The sequence below is a fragment of the Somniosus microcephalus genome, chromosome 13 (assembly GCF_052327205.1).
Source record: "Somniosus microcephalus isolate GS21.2 chromosome 13, FLI_Smic_1.0, whole genome shotgun sequence".
In the NCBI taxonomy this organism is placed as follows: domain Eukaryota; kingdom Metazoa; phylum Chordata; class Chondrichthyes; order Squaliformes; family Somniosidae; genus Somniosus; species Somniosus microcephalus.
This window is the reverse complement of record NC_140999.1, coordinates 48,612,627-48,627,724: the sequence shown is the minus strand read 5'-3', so window position 1 is coordinate 48,627,724 and position 15,098 is coordinate 48,612,627.

Below are 15,098 nucleotides of genomic sequence, written 5' to 3'. Positions count from 1 at the left end.
GGGTTACTAGGTTTCGCAGTAAGCCATTCGTTTTTGCACCCATGGAATTCAACAATACCAGTGCTTTCCTGGCATCTGGCACTTCATTCGCCTTGCAGTACACTTCTATGCGTTCTACATATGTCACCCAATCTTCGACTTCATTGTCGAACGCTGTGACACTGCCACTCTTCGGCATCCCTGGGTGTGGTTAGACTGGCTAAAAATGGCATCTCCCGCGCTCTCCCTTCTTCCCCGCTGTGGCTCAAAATGGCGTCTCCCGCGCTTTCCTTTCTTCCCCCGCGGACGCTGCTCAGCCCTTGAACACCGGCCGTGCTCTGCACGTTTTCCTGCGCGCCTCTCTCGTTGACGCCGCTTGGTCTTCAACCCCGGCTGCGCCCTGTGCGCTTTACCCTCTCTCTTACCCCATCGACGCTGCTCGGCCTTCCCCTGTGCCGTCGGTCAGCTCCAGCCGCCGCCGTCCGGGAAGGGTCTGCGCCGTACCTACTGCCAGCCCGTCTCGCTGGAGTCTCCGCCGGATGGTCGACGCCCGTGCCCCTGGAATCGGCCTTCTTCTGCAGAGTTGCAGGTAGGTTCGAATCGACTTGTCGCCAATGTTAAATCCGTGAATCTTGATGTATGGTGTCCTTCAACAAATAGACAGAGACTGCAGAGGAACAATCAACAGGTGTTTACTGGATGAGGGTTACTCTAAAACTAACAGTACAGATCCCTACTCAGGGTTTATATACAGGTGTGGTCACTGCCGGTACTACAGTATACAGGAGCTGTAAAAAGTAGTTCTCCCCTTAAAAGGTACATACACTACACATCTCAACTCCATACATCAGATAATATGGAGTTTCTTAGGGGACACTGTCCCTGATGCAGATGTGGGCATATTATTGAGTGATAGCTGTACTTCCAGAATGCTGGTGGTCCACTTATTTCCCTGATTCTCAACAGTTTGACCAACAACTTTATTACTTCCCGATTTTTTTTTTACATTCCACCAGCCCCGCTGATTGCGGATGATGTGACGTGCTATGCTCTAACCCAATCCCCCTTTGTTTGCAATAGTCTTGAAGACCTTAGAGAGAAAGGCTCCGCCTTTAACGGAGTGCAAGATATTGGGTGCACCAGCTGGAGTAATTATATCAGAAATAGCCCTGGTGAGTGCATTTTCCGAAACAGTTTGTGGGGACCAGCCAGCAAAAGGAAGTGCATCCATCCACATAAACGAGAACATGTCTATATCCCCAAAATGGGGGAAGTGGTCATATAAAGTCAATAAAGAATTTTCCCATTTGCTCATCAGCTTTAACAGGAGCTAATGGTGGTGGCTTAACTTAGTGATGACTTATTAGTCGAATAGCATGGCTCACAATTTGCCACCTATGTTTTACAGGCTTTCAGCATGCCTGGCCACCAATATAAGAGGGTCAATTTGCAGAATGTTATTCTGGCACTACAATATGATTGACTTATGCCCTTGTGAGCTTTTTTGTTACATGTTCTCGTTTGTGGCTCAGGGGTACTTCTCGGTTTCCTTTGGGCAACTTAACTAGTACAATTCCCGTAGGGGTTTCCGAGTAAAAGTACCTCGGTGGACATTCTGGTGGATTCTCTTTTGTCGGGTCTAATAGCTGAATCAGTTCCTCATCCTGATTAGCTGCCCATTCTGCCCTAGTGATCACACTAACATTGGCAGGCCCCTCTCGAGGGGGTATCATGCAGACCGAACGTTTCACTTGTTCGTCTGTAAGGCTGTTTCCTTTTGAGTGTACTGTTTCAGTGGTATGCCCGTTTATATGAATCACCTGACACCACTTCTTTTACTCCATTCTCAAATGGAGAATTTCTTCCCAGTGTGGGTTTAATAAAATCTGCTTCCTTTAAAACATACCGTAATGCTGCGGCTTCAGCATATCGCGCTGTCTTATGGCCAAGGGGTTTAAACAGTAATTCTTTTGGATTTAAAGAATAGGAATCTCGAAAATTCCCTACTACTACCCCCATCTTTCTGGGGAGAAATCTGTCTCATTTTGTGGGTGGGTTGGGGGTGTAAACCTTTTGGAATACCCTCTTGGGGGTCCCGAGCCATGAGTTTGTGTCTGGGCAGGGTGGACTAGAGACTTGGGTTTATGCAGTCCTTCTTTCTGAGCACCAAAGTTACCTTCTCCATTTTTTTCCCCCCTTAGTTTCTGATCTCATTATAGGTTTAGTTTGGGGTAGACCTAAGAGGTCATGATTTAATTGGATAATGCGGTTGACATTATCCCATCTTTGTTGGTTATCACGATAACCATTTAGCGCACCCTCACAGGCAAGTTTGAGGGCTGTATATATTGATTGGCCAGGCAACCATGAACAATGTCCCAATTATCCTGTGTAAGTACTTTGCCTAATCTGCAGGCAGCTACCAGCCCTTTAGTTGTGGCTGTATTTGTGAGTATTTCCTTGATTGACCCGCCCTGAGTTGTCATGAGAACATAAGTGTATATTTGAACCCAGTTGTTGCACTGGTTTAATGGGGGTATTAAGTCTGAATTTAGTATTTTTTGCTCGTGTTGCCGCAGGTGTTGAGCATTCCAATTTTGGCAACAGGTTTCCAATTTATCAAAGTTAGTTAGAATCCAGCAGGTTTTTTTCCTGGCTTACCACACATTGTGTAGATAGAGCTCAGGTTTACTTGACCTAGGGGCACAATGTGTGGTTGCTGGGGTTGGTTTACTGGAACAGTAATCATTACACCTCCAGCATTTAGACAAGAGTGAGCTGCCTGTCGGCATTGATTATAATGGATTCGAAGCTGTCTATAGATTTCTCGAAGATTGTTGTCATTTATTTCATCATGAGTTTGCCACCTTAACTGGAATCCATGGCCCGCAGGAGCATAGGCTGCTCCAGGTCCTGCTATTCGGCCATGGTTGCCACCACCTTGTTGGGCACCGTTCATTAGGCCTCCCAATTGTGCACCTTAAGGAATTTATTGGATTTGGAGTATTCGTTTGATTATCCCACAGGATATTCTGTATCCCCTGGTTCTGGGGATCAACATTAATCGTGCCATGAGTTCTAACAGCTCCTTTGGCATCAAAGCCTTCTATTTCAAAAATTATCACTTGGTTTTGTGGAGGGATAGGATTATTTCCCCTAATAAAGCAATCGTTTAAATTTTCTAATAAAAAAACTTGGCCAATTCCGACAGGATTTGCCATTTCTTCAAGAGCTAACCTTGGTTAGGGTTTAATATTTCGGCTCTACCTAACCTCGGTTAGGATTTAATATTTCGTCGGGACCTAACCTCGGTTAGAATTTAAAATGAACTTTAAGAAGCTTCTAAACCTCAAATAGTATTTTGAGGAAGTTCGGATTTAAGCTCTACAAAGCCTGATCAGGGTCTTTGTCGTCTCTAGAGACTTAAATCCGGGTCTTAAAACCACTGTCAGTAAACACTCCTTCTATACTTAACAATCTACAGCATGGATATAGATATTTACAGCATGGATATAGATATTAATATAAGTATAGGTTCTGTATCAACTTGTTAACACTCTCGTTGGGCGCCAACTGAAGGGTTAATTACAGTCCTAGCCCTTTTGCGCTATTCCAGATCAGGCGTATTCCCCAGATGTTCACTCTCAACTTAAGTTAGAGATAGCCGAATTCCATAAGATGCTTAAATGGGTCTAAAGGTTCAGACTATCTCTCCCTAAAGGAAAGGAAAAACTAAAGATGTTACCGTCCTCCGGATAGCACTTTTAATAAGTTGAACTAGACTGTAACCTTCCGGATAGTATAAGGGTCCGGAATATCCCCCAGATTTCTGCAACTCCTTACAAAAGAGAGTGTATAGAATTTGTGGGTTCGGGAGCCTATACAGATTCACTCTGAGACAATTCTAAAAATACATAGTTTTATTTAAGAGCCGTCATTCAGTTAACATCTGTTGAATCAGTCGCAACATTGACAATTCAAAGTGCAATTAGCTTACATTTCTTATTTCTAAATCCAGAACCTCCACCAAAAATCAATCACTTTGATATACCCAAGACTCAGTTAAAAACTTAGAGATGCCTCTGGAAGTTGAGAAATGCCCTGCCCGTTCAGCGTGTTCTGACGTTCTGTTAAAAAGGTCTTATTTTTATACCCTTTTGGCTTTGGTTTCTTCTTTGATGTTCTCTGCTGATGTCAACTAGTTGTCTTTATTGATACCTCTGTTTGAATGCTTTCTAGGTTACTATCAAGTCAACTATTGCATGCACAATTATTTTTCTACTTTTAGGTGTTCCAAAAACTATCATAAAAACAATGACAGCTATGGTTTTTGTTTGATGTCATTCTTACCGAAGATTCTTCATTCATTTCTTAATATTGGCTTAACTGCTTTTTAAGCAGACATTTTGACTCCATTCTGCTTCAAGTTTAATACAAACCCAATGCAATTGCTTGGTGTCATCTATTGATATTATATCGTCAAAGTCTTGTTGGTATGGTTTTTACTATATGTAAATCAAAACCACTTTAAGTGTGTTTACTTGTTTTCTAGCTATCTTTATTGGTTGCATATTTAATTGTGTTTCCTGTCATCCAAGTTTAACATAAAACTATTAGACCAGCAAGTTTCTTTACTTGATGTCATGTTTTCAAAGGCACATGCCTCTTTTAATGTTTGTATTTCTGTTTTAACGTTAGTTTGTAACACCTAAATTGGGTCTTCCCATGGTGTTCATTGCAAACTGTAGACCTTTTGGAACCACCGATGGTTTGCTTCAATCTTTCATTCTTTTAGAATATTAACTATTTCCCATTTCAAAGCTTGTTTACAGCTTTGTTATCAACTGATCTTTTCTCAGAAGCCTGTATTTCTGTTTACAGCCTTGTCTGCTGAAACATTCGCCAATGGCCCAGAAATTCAGGTCTCCACGGGCGAGTACGCACGGAGAACTCACCCGTAGGCCGAATGGAAGTGCTGGTTCCTGCATGCGCGGGAAACCGGCACTTCCGATCCTTTGAAAGCAGAGGTTCAGAGGTCGAACGCGTGCGCAGGGGAGGCAACGCATGCGCATCAAACTTAGTTTTTTTTTATTACAGGTTTTCACGCGAGGGTAAGCCTGCAGAATTTAGAAATGTAAAAAGCAGGTGTAAGGCCTGCTTTTTACAATGTAAGTGGTGAATTAATTAAAATTAAAACATTTTTCCCCACAGGTTTATTATTTTTAAATACTTTAAAGCAAGGTAAGTTTATTTTTAAGCTGTTTGAAAAAAATTATATATTCTATAAATAACTATTGTAAACAATAATTTAAATTTATGTAATTTATAGTTTTTGAAAAATGTGATTAAAAAAAATTTTTTTTTGTAGGTCTCCTGCTATTTTGGGGCCGTAATATTTATAAGTCTTGACAGGAAGCCTGTCAAGACTGATGAATGGAGCATTCCCTGCTCCAATTGGCTGCCCACGTGATCCCAGGGAACACATCGAACTAACTGCGCCCCCTGGGACAAGCAGGCCTCGGATCGGAATTCCATGGGGCCCTACAGCTCAACTGCCGGCGTGCAAGGTAAGTGCAGGTCGGGGGCTTGCACCCGCGGGAAACCCCCAACCCGAATTTCTGGGCCTTTGTCTTTTAAACCCAGTATGTCTTTTATTAATATTAGAAATCTGTTCACAGTATAGTGTATTGCTCTGAATCATGGCTATTCCTTCACAATTGAAGGCCGATAAATCCCCAGGGCCTGATAATCTACATCCTAGGGTACTTAAGGAAGTGGCTCTAGAAATAGTAGATGTATTGCTCATCATCTTCCAACATTCTATAGGTTCTGGAACAGTTCCCATGAATTGGAGGGTAGCTAATGTTACCCCACTATTCAAAAAAGGTGGTAAAGAGAAAACGGGGAATTATAGACCGATAAGCCTGACATTGATAGTGGGGCAAATGCTAGAGTCCATTGTAAAAGATGTAATAGCAGAGCACTTGGAAAACAATGACAGGATCAGCCAAAGTCAACATGGAGTTACTAAAGGCAAATCATGCTAGACTAATCTACTGGAATTTTGAGGATGTAACTGGTAGAATAGATAAGGGAGAACCAGTGGATGTGGTGTATTTGGACTTTCAGAAGGCTTTCGATAAGGTCCCACATAAGAAATTAGCGTGTAAAGTTAAAGCACATGGGATTAGGGGCAAGGTACTGACTTGGATAGAGAACTGGCTGGCAGACAGGAAGCAAAGAGTTGGAATAAACGGCACTTTTTCCCCTGAGTGGCAGGCAGTGACTAGTAGGGTACTGCAGGGATCGGTGCTAGGACCCCAGCTCATCACAATATATATTAATGATCTAGACAAGGGAACTAGATGTAATATCTCCAAGTTTGCAGACGACACAAAGCTGGGTGGGCGTGTGTGTTGTGAGGAGGATGCCGAGAAACTCCAGTATGATTTGGACAGGTTGGGTGATTGGGCAGACATATGACAGATGCAGTATAACGTGGATAAATGCAAGGTTATCTACTTTGGTGGCAAAAATAGGAAGGCAGATAATTATCTGAACGGCAATAGATTGGGAGAAGGGAAAGTGCAATGAGACCTGGGTGTCCTTGTGCAGCAGTCGCTGAAGGCAAGCATGCAGGTACAGCAGGCAGTTAAGGCAAATGGTATGTTGGCCTTCATTGCGAGAGGATTCGAGTACAGGAACAAGGATGTCTTGCTGCAGTTGCACAGGGCCTTGAGAGATCGCACCTTGAGTATCGTGTGCAGTTTTGGGTGCCTTATCTGAGGAAGGATGTTCTTGCCATAGAGGGAGTGCAGCGAAGAGTCACCGGACCGATACCTGGGATGGCAGGAATGACGTATGAGGAGAGATTGGGCTTATACTCGCTGGAGTTTTGAAGAATGAGGGGATCTCATTGAAACGTATAAAATTCTAACAGGACTAGATGCAGGAAGGATGTTCCCAATGGCAAGGGAGTCCAGAACCAGGGGTCATAGTCTAAAGATAAGGGGTAAGCTATTTAGGACAGAGTGAGGAGGAATTTCTTCACCCAGAGAGTGATGAACCTGTGGAATTCTCTACCCCAGAAGGCAGTTGAGGCCAATTCATTAAATATATTCAAGAAGGAGTTAGATATATTTCTTAAGGCTAAAGGGATATGGGGAGAAGGTAGGGACAGGGTACTGAGTTTAGATGATCAGCCATGACCTCATTGAATGGGGGAGTAGGCACGAGGGGCTGAATGGCCTACTCCTATCTTGTAATGTTTCTATGACAGGTTATTCCTATGATTAATTGGTCTGAAGCCAGAGACAATAAATTCCCATGTGAAGGCCAATTTCAGACTCTGGTGCCAATAATACAGTAGCAGCTGTTCAATGCACCGGAATAAACAGGGCCCTTGGTTCCCTGAAAAACATTCAACGTGCCAAGTGATGCTCAGTGCACCGATCACTTACAAAAGGGACCAGCAACTGGCAGAACTTGGAAACACGCTCATAGGTATTCACCCAAAAATGCATCAGAATAGTGTTCTACACAGTAGGCACTTAAGGGATTTTCAAATTGAGGTACTGTTTCCCTTTCCACAGGTGTTCTCTAGTCTCGCCCTCCAGCCAGAAGTGCACCCAGCAGCCCTTTAGTGGCTGTTGGTGTTGAATATTGCAGCTCTGGTGTCACACGATAGGCCTTAAGCACTTGGTAAGTTGTCCAATACAAAATCAACTCGCTACATCTAGTCAATACTCATTAATTAATCCACCTGAACAGCACTGACATTGGCAGGTGTTTATTCTGCAGTGCAGATGATTCATTTTTTTACCATGAGGGTTAGAAAAAGTCTGCTGTAATTCTACAGAATCATTGCCTCGGTTCACCATTTTCACTAGCAGTTTGGCCCAACTAAGTAAATGTTTTATTCTACTGGCTCTCAAGATTGTAAGGCTTGTGAAGCAACAGCAACCCAAAACTTTTATTTTTGGATCCCTAGGCTCACTACAAATGATACAGGTGAAAGTACATACTGGGTCATAGAAGTCAAGGCTCATTTATAGGTCCAAGACAGAAGTTGATCTTTTGAAAATGTTTTATATTCAAGGTTAAGACTGGACTTGGTCACCAAGCTTCGGCTGCAGCACATTTTTCTCAGAAACACTAGATAGAGAAATCCTAAATTTAGGGATTGGGAGAAAACATTAGGCTCCAATATACAGCACTGCAGGAGAGACAGATGAATAAGTAACTCATGAGAGATTGTGCATAAAGTTCCATTAGCATGAATTAAAACAGTCAAATAAAAACTTACAGGCAGAATTAGTGGACATTTGGTTAATACCAAATTAGTCATCATTTGGCTAGTTCTAGCCCTCAACCACTAGTTTTGAACCTTTCAAAGCCAGTTTGCACTTCACCTGTTGCCATATGCCTCCTGGCATTTTAAAATTTCATTACTGCCTTTTTTGTCAACCTATAGGATGAAACAGTGCTCAATGTTCTCATTTCATTTACAACTGAACAAGCTGACAATAGTTGAAGCAGACTGTCAAGGTTTAGTTACACATTTGTACAGCTCAAATTCAGGTTTAAACTTCACTCGAGCTTCCCAAGGGAGTGCTACATGGTCAGAAGTGTTAGCTTTTGGCTGCGTTATTCCCAAGATTGCCTACTTGCCACGTAGCCATGAATGATCACTAATTTCTTGGGGAACAGAGATGGTCAGTGGTAATGATAGATGATAAACCTCAACATAGGCAATTTATGCAACTGCTGCAAGGTCTGGGCTTTGAACAAAAGACATTTGTATGCAGTACACAGAACAGGTATCAATAACCCCAAATAATGTCAGCTCTGATGAAGAAAGGAGGCTTGATTGTTTGGAAGCAGCCAGCTGCCTCCAGGGATTTGTTCAACACTAGGATCTCTATCCTGTAGAGAACTTCAGGTTTTCCAACATTCAATTCAACAGACGATAGTACATGGTGTCTCAAGAATCCCCTTGCATAGAATAGACTGGTTTTGCCCCTTCAACCACCAGGAATGTTGGCATGTTAAATGCATAGATAGAATAGGCATATGATACCTTTCAAGATGGAGGATCATTTCCACACAGACATTTCCATTTGTTAAAGAACACAGCCAAATAGACATTAAGCGAGCACCTACAATGGTAGAAGGATTGATCCCACTGAGAAGCTAGTGTGCAGTGAGGGCTAGCACTTCGTGAGGAGAAAGTTAACACCTTCCCAGGCAGCCCCAATAGGATTCAGACTAGCATTGGGGAAAGGTTAAGTGCCTTGAAGTTAGTAGGGATTTTTGCTTTAAGTCACCCTTAGAAACAGTGGCCTGGAATTTGCAGTCAGCGGCAAAGCAAAAGGAGTTTGCCGCTGGCCCCGAAGTAAGCTTCGCACGAGGATCTCTATCCTGTAGAGAACTGAGTTTTCTAACATTCAATTCAACAGACTGGGAATCAACCAGCTGTCTAAGCAACCAATCCAAAAGCAGAATTCTCAGGCAGCAAACAAGGAAGTGAGCAAGCTCTTAATATTCTGACTTGTTAAAAATGTTGGAGCAAAACAAAGAATGGTGTACTCACATGTGGGGTGGGAACACCCTAAAAATAAGGATACAGAATGGACAAATTTCACAATTAAAAATGAGTTTTCCAGGGACTTTGTTTAGTAGCCAATACATTGTTAAAACCCCAGTTACACCCAATCCCTTTGGATTTAACTTTTAGTGGGGAATGTTTACACTTTCTGCAGCAGAGCCAAAGTTTGTCGGTTTCCTGGATTTGGGTGATTAGATTGCCCACGCACAGGGCAGTCTGTGTTGATGGGGCAGCCCACAGGATTTGGTGCATGAGGGAATCCTGAAGTTGGTCAGTTTCAAAGGCAGAATGATGTCAAATGCTGCCAATTCAGTCATCCTGACCACAAATTCCAGGCTAATGTATTCTTTCCACTCAGCTAGGTTGGCCACCTTATGCTGGTCACCTCAGTATTGAGTTAGTTTATACTAGCAAGTGTCCTAATGACTTTACATGACAAGTTGACATTCCTCAAATCCCATTCTGGGATGGCTGACAGTTTAGTGGCATTTATAAGTGCCGTCTCTACAGCAGAGATTTTAAACAATTTGTACAACTCTAGTTGAATTTCCAACCCATCAATTGTCATGTCAGGTACAAGTCAAAGATTTTGCCAATGAAGCCACAGTGAGTGTACAGGTTGAGTGTCCTGGTTGAGCATCCTGAATCCGGCAACCTCGGGACCGAGGCCGATCTGGTTTTCGTGTTTTACTGCACTTCGGAACATGCTTGATGTCCGAAGTCTGGAAATATCGCAACCTGGCTTGGGTGTTCCTGGACTTCAGAAACATGTTAGAGTCCAGAAATGCCTGGGCCCAGGTTGCGATATTTCCAGTTTTTGGACGTCACCTGGTGGAAATGGTTTGACAGGTTGTCTGGATTCCAGAACATTTTACGGATTCTGGATGACCCTGCCACCAATTGTCCCGGAGTCTGGAACTCCGGATCTTGGACGCTCAACTTGTATAGTCATCAGGAATGTCATTATAGTCAGAATGGCTACTGATCAACAGTTATAAGCTCTGAAGTAACAGCCTCAATCTCCCATTAGATTTGAAATTTGTCAGGTCACAGTTGGTGAAAGACATTCATTCAACATGGAGTAAGGCTTTCCATAGAGAATGGCAAGAAGCTTGCAACCATGCACAAGCTAATCATTATAATCTTGGAGACATTAGCTGAAACTAGAGGATTATGGTCAGTGACTACTGTAACATCCAAACCAAATGCTACTGCACAAGTGTTTAATCTCTGCAAAACTGTCAGCAGCCCTGATCTAATCACCAACCACAATAGGCAATTGCTTGGATTGGATAGGGACATCAGTCTGCATTTCTCCAGCCTAAAGCAAATAGAAAATAACCTTTTACACAACTATTAACACTAAACTCTATTTAAAAACAGAATAAACCTGCCTAGGACAGGAACTGAAAAGTGAAATACTAACTTAAGTTGCATTATACAGCACCAAGGATAAAATGTACTCTCCACAACTTTCTTTAAAGAAAAGCTCAATTGACTGTGCTAAAGATAGAGGGAAAAATGCAGTTCGTGCCAAGAACTTAGTGCCCGGACATGGCAATTTTAGCGCTGCTCACAAAATTGACCAGTCGTTTTGCGGCAGCACTAAACTACCACCACAAACTCCTGCGCCTGCAGATTGAGACGTGTCGAGTGTGCAACACCCCAGACCAGATATTGAGTCATGCCCCCTGCCTTAGTACCTGCCACTAGGAACAGGTAGAGGGGAACTTTAGGTCAGAAAGGGGCTGGGGAGCACCATTTAAAAGCGGGTGCTTCCTGCCTTTCCTTGTTGGCAACATTTTTGGTACACGCAGGTTGAGGGAGACATTTAACACGGTCCTAAAGAGTTTTGGCCTCCACCACTGGAGGTTCCTAAGCGCTGCGCTCTTGCCCTGGGCCAATCCATTAGGGCTTCCAACACAATTGCTTTAGGAGGTCTCTCCAGGCCGAGATTAAAGTCTGCAATGAGTGGGGTGTGGCTGGCCAGCAAGATGGCCCCTCCCCTTTAAGAACTGGACAGCGCCAGTCTGTCAGGTTTCTATGGTAACCGACATCGCCCAAGTTTTGGTAGCATTCTGAGGTAGTGTCTTGCTCCGACATTTTAGCACTCAGATCACCTCCAGGAGATGGTAGACAAATTTTGCAGTTTGAGGTGATTAGTGCTGGGCGCTAAACTTTTGCGCTGGGCTGATGAGAACCCAAAATGGGAGACCCAAATTTCCCCCCCCCCTTATCTTCCAGGATTTCTTGTCTGTTCCCATGAGGTTATGCACCAAATTTATGTTTGACTGCTTTAGGGTAGGGCACAGCAGAGAACATTGCCTGAATTGGTCAACCATAAGTGACATATGCCATGGGTTACCTATCAGAATGTTCAAAGGAAACTCCCATCTCAATCAATTCAAACCCCTGGCCTGGGCTCAGGAGTCAGCTGCCTCTAGCTGCATTATAGTCCACCTCCAGGCCAATCAAATATGAGGCATGCCTTAAAAACCCTAGGGTTATCAGCTGGATTATATAAATGTACACTGCACAGCACAAACCTAGTTTTCTGGATTTGTATACATTTAGTTTGGACAGCCTTCTAGTGTCTGGAAAAGGTGGGGGGGGGGGGCAAACATCAAAAGTGGGTAGGGAAAGACCAGCTGGTCAATTGAGCCTGTCCCATACACAGTCAGTGCAATGGAACAGTGATTCCCAACAGCAGCCATACAATCTCCTGCAAGAGGGGCAAAAATAAGGATTAAAACCCTAGACCAAATTCAAGGGAGAAAACATCCAAAATCCAATCCGGACTCCCAAAAGCAAATCAAAAAAAGTTGACAGTGACCTAGAGGCACATCATCCAATACCATCTATCTTTTCTACACTGAGCCACCACCAGCTCCCTTTAAACAAGCCTGCACTCACCATAAGTCAGAATAATTGAAATGGCAAAACCACATGTCAAAGTGAAGTTTAATGCCACCAGCAAGGTAGAGAGAGATAACTATTTGCATGCAAGTAAGTGCAGGGTTCTCAAAATTCCCACACTTCAAGTTATTAGAAACAGGGTACCCAAAATGGTTTCTATAACCTAGTGACCAAAACCCGACAGGATTTTTAAAAACAGGGCTCTGCAGACAGGCAGGTCCGGAGACAAAACTTAAATGCAGGAATCTGTGAAAAGGACTCTGGAGCCAGCCAGCCAAAGTAAACACAGAATATGCATTCATGCGACTTGAAATAGATCAAGCTAGAATGGGCCTAGAATCGAGGCCATTAGATTTTTGCATATGTAATCGATAGCAGCTCACAGTAGCCATCAAGTCAGGATGGGGACAATTAAGTTTCAACCAGGACATCGGAACCTTTAGATCCAGAGACAACCACTCCACAAGTCATTAAAGTAAATGGCTGTGATCAGTTTAAACTAGCCCGCCAAAAGTAAAACAAAGGACTGACCTGATTTGGCACGCAGATAAGGAGTTGAAGAACAGGTATAATTGTAGGCCATCAGTGGCAATCGCGCTCTTGACCCGGCCTCTTATCGTTTGGCTTTTGGCCTGCTGCCTCTCGTGCCCTGGCCTTGTGGCGGGCTCTCTTCTCGCTCCGCACAATAACCAAGGACACCCATTACACTGGGGCCAAACACTAGAGGAGAACGAGACCAGAGTTCAAAACCACACAGGACACAAATGGGCAGACGAGATGAAGATGGTAAACCAGTAAAGGCAGAGAAGGGCAGTGGAAAGACACATTTGGAGACTAATGGCCTAGTTATAAGCTGGCGTTTGTCACATGGACAGTAATAGCCCGGTTAAAGAATAAGCTGGGGTTCAAAGAATGGTTAGCGGTGCCCGATGAATAAACTGGTGTTTGAAGCATGGCTAGCAAAATCATTTAGATGGTAAAAACCGCCAACTGACCCCCAACCGTAACATTACCCCTGAAGACCGCCCGAGGGAGAAGAAACCCATCGTGACTCGACGACGGTAGCCGAGGAAAAAGGAGGGGGCTTCGCATAGACAACTTCAGCACTGCGCCCCGAGACCATGTGGCGACGAGCTACCCCAAAGGACAGCGAGAGCGGACCTCAAAACCCACCCAATTAAAGCAACATGTTTTGGATTGGTGAGTATGAATTCCTGGCCCCTCATAGCTTAATCTAGTTAGGTATAGTGGGTGGGATAAGGAGAAGAAGGAGATTGTTAATGTAGTTGTTTTCCCTCGATGTGCCGTGTGTTCCCCATTCTCATAGGAGTGTAATTGTTTATGCCTGTATTTCATACCAGTAATTTTCATTGTTTTATTCTGCTTTTAATAAAATTTGGGTTTTCTTACACCAAACCACTTGTCTACTCGATTATCGCCACCTGTACCAAAGTCCGATGTCTAGAACCCAGGGGTGTAGGAGCGATTTGAACCAGTCAAAAGACAGTCAGAGCTGAAGCTGACTGAACAGACGCCACCCCCTACATGTAGGAGACTCAATCACAAGTCTGTAGATTCAAGTCCACTACAGCCTTAAAAGCACAATGTAAGCAGACATTTCAGCAGTGGAAAACAAGCTATATTTAGTCTAAACCCACTAATATTTTGCAATTGAACATAGTAGCATTGAGGTGTTGCTGGAGATTCTAGTTCACATGCAATTTGGTCTTTGCGTTTAGGTTCACTTCAGCTCTTGTGGAACACAGTGAATAATCCTATGACATTGAAGTATGTGGAGCAGGTGTTCAAGCTTTATCCAAGGGCCACTTGGAAACATGTTGGAACCCTGGAAGCCAGGGTGGGGGCATAGTAATGTTCATCTGCATAGATCTTAAGGGTTAGGATTTAGAATTCATCCACCACTGAGGTAGTGCCAAGAACCACACCTATTCATAAATTCAAACATGACAAACCAACAGATATTAAAGACCAAATCACCTGGGCTTCAAAGACCAGAATCCCAGTGGTTAGGGCCTCAGTTTTGAACAGCTGCTTCAGAATAAGGAGTACAGGATGCAAACTAAATATTCAGTCTCATTGCTACTAGTTAACAATTTGCAAGAATAATTGTTGAATAACTATTTGGGAAACATTGAAGTAAAGGGAATAATTTAACCATTTTCTTCATCCCTGCAATGTCCTTCATAAGCCCAGTGGCACTGCACCAATAGGAACATTTTCCCATTGGTTTGGACTGACTTAACCAAAGGTCCTAGCGCTGAAACATGTTGATCAGACATACTACTCTCATGTAAAATGTGGATGTTAATTGAAAAGCATCTTCAGTCAAGGCACAGCAAGTAAAGGTGCAGCCATTTACTTGAGCCAAAAAAAAAACTTACCTAGGCAAGTGTGTGTTACATTTGCAGAATGAATTGGATAGCTTCTGAATTCACAATCACATGCCACAAGATTACAATCTTCTCAATCATTCTGGTCAGCTCCCCAAATAGCAATGTAGAGAGTTACCAAAGAGCCTGAAATACAAATGTTACCCAAGGCCTGCAAGAGGATGCAAAGGAAAGTTTGGCTAATG